Consider the following 2,798-nt stretch of genomic DNA (forward strand, 5'->3'; position numbering starts at 1 on the left):
TGCCTTTTATGGCTGAGAACAAATGGTCTTAGCACTGAATACGAACTGCTGGTCTCAGATTATTTCAACAAATTAAATGATCCAGTACATTACCCAGTCTTTTGTTCAACTGTGAGACATAAAAAGACATGTTTGGTATTTCAGGGACTGTCTCTGTTGGTTGTTGCTTATTTTATGAAATTATTATTTCCATTAAGATGATTTGTGAATATGATTAAACATTTCTTATGAGATCAGACATGTAGAAAACATTCTGAAAAATTGTGTTCAGAAATTTTGCAAGATAGCAGCACTTAATAATTATTATTTCATCAAATATTTCTGTTTTAAGTGTTTTGGGTTTTCACAAGTAATAAATAATAAGTAATAATAACAAATAATATACATGACTCATATTTTGAAATATCTAATAAGCATAAAATTCTTAAAAACCTTTTAGGAACTGATTACATAAAATAATGTTTTCATCAATGCATTTATAGTTTGTGACTTCATGAAAAAATTCAAGTGGCCTAAAAAGTCATTTCACAAGCAGTATGTGGAAAACACATGGTGTAAATTTATCTGAGATGGGGAAGATCAAAATTAAAAGTCATCTATAGAAGTAGATTGTGGACATATTTTCCCCAATGTATCTAAAAATCACAATTTTCTAGTAGAAAAGAATGTACATAAAAGAATTTTAGCAAACCATATTAACAAAACAGAAACCCATTTGGATGTTTGCAATATTCAGAGCAATGGATATTTTTAGATAAAGAAAAAATGTTTCCTATTTTGAAGATTACCATAATTGCTAGGGAACTAATCCAAGAAAGATGAAGAAAAATGTATTCCTTCCTAACAACTGAATGTGTTTTGAGCAAATAGACTTTATGGTCCTATAGTGTTCAGTAATTTGAATATCATAACAGGTCTTGTCTGCTTAACCCATCAGTGTAGATTCATGGTTATGGACCTGTAGGGGTAGATTTATTGATATCTACCTGTTGGGGTAGATTTATTGATATAGACCCTTTGGTGTAGATTCATCAATATTGATTCATCTGGGTAGATTTGTTCATATTGACCCAACTTGACAGATTCTTCAAAATCAACTTGGATGGTTTGATTTATTGATATCAATTTGATTGCTTAGATTTGTCAAAATTGACTTGGTGTAGATTCAGCAATAATGACACATTGGGATAGATTCATCAATATTAATTCATCATGGTAGATTCCTCAATATTAACCTCTTGGAGTAGGTTCATAGATATTGAATCTTCACAGTAGATTGGTTGATATAGACTCGAGAGGGTAAATTTGTCAATATTGACCTATCAGTGTAGATTCAACAATATTGATGCTTAGTGCAGATTTGTTGATATCAACCTGCTACTTCAATTTGTCAATATAAACTCGATAGAGAAGATTCCTTGATATTCACTCAGTGGCATAGATTCAATGATACCAATCCATTGGGATAGATTTATCAATATTGATATTTCAATATCAATTCAACAATGTAGATTCATTGATATTGACCTATTGGGATAGATCCTCCAATATCAACTCTTCTGAGTATATTCATTGATATTGACCCATTATGATAGATTCATCAATATTGGCCCTTTGGTATAGATTTGTCAATATTGAATAGTCAGAATAGATTTTTTATATCAACACATTGGAATAGATTCATCAATATTGACTCTTCAGTGCAAATCCATCAATATTGACTTGTCTCTGTAGATTTGTCCATACTGACCCATTGGGTTAGATTCATTGATATTGACTTGATGAGGTATATTCATCAATATCAACTGTAGATGTTTATTCATTGATATTGATGATTCTTTGATCCTTTGATATTGACCTGTCAGGGTAGATTAAACAATATTGACTCTTCAGTGTAGATTTGTCCATATCAATTTAGTGGGTTAGATTTGTTGATATCAACTGGATGGGGTAGATTCATTGACATTAACCCATAGGTGTTGACTCATTCATATCAATGGATGTATTATTGGTGTAGATTCATTGATATTGAATTGTCAGGGTTGATTCATCAGATATTGAATTGTCAGTATCAATTAGTAGATGTAGTTTCATCAGTATTGAACACTTGGGATACATTCATCAATACTGGCTCTGCCAGGTAGATTTGTCAATATCGACCTGTGGGGTAGATTTGCTGATATTGACTCTTTGTTGTAGACTTATTGATATTGAATAATTGGTGTAGATTTTTAACTCATCAGGATAGATTCATTGAAATTGACTCAACTGGGAATATCCATCAACATTGACTCATTAGTGTAGACTCTTTCGTATTGACCCATTACTCTAGATTTGTCAATATTGACTCAAATATGTAAATTCATTGATATAATCTTGAAAGTGTAGATTCATCATTATCTACCCATCAGGGTAGGTTGCCTGATGTTGATTTGTTAATATCAATTCTTCCATGTAGATATCTCAGTATTGATGGGGTAGATTTGTCAATATCTTCTCACCTGTATACTTATGTTGATGTCAACCCATCAGTGTAGATTTATCAATTATGACTTCTTGGATTATATTCCTTGATATCTACTTGCCAGTGTAGATTTGTTGATATTGATATGTTGAGGTAGATTTGTCAATATCGACCTGACAGGGTTTATTAGTTGATATCAACCTGTTGTAAATGTTCATCTATTTTAATGTTTTGATATCAATTTATCAATATAAGTTTGTCAATATCAACTCAACAATATACATTTGCCAATATTAAGTGGTCATGGTAGATTCTTCAATATTCACAAGTTCAT

This window comes from Sciurus carolinensis (genome assembly GCF_902686445.1).
Source record: "Sciurus carolinensis chromosome 14 unlocalized genomic scaffold, mSciCar1.2 scaffold_114_arrow_ctg1, whole genome shotgun sequence".
Classification (NCBI taxonomy): domain Eukaryota; kingdom Metazoa; phylum Chordata; class Mammalia; order Rodentia; family Sciuridae; genus Sciurus; species Sciurus carolinensis.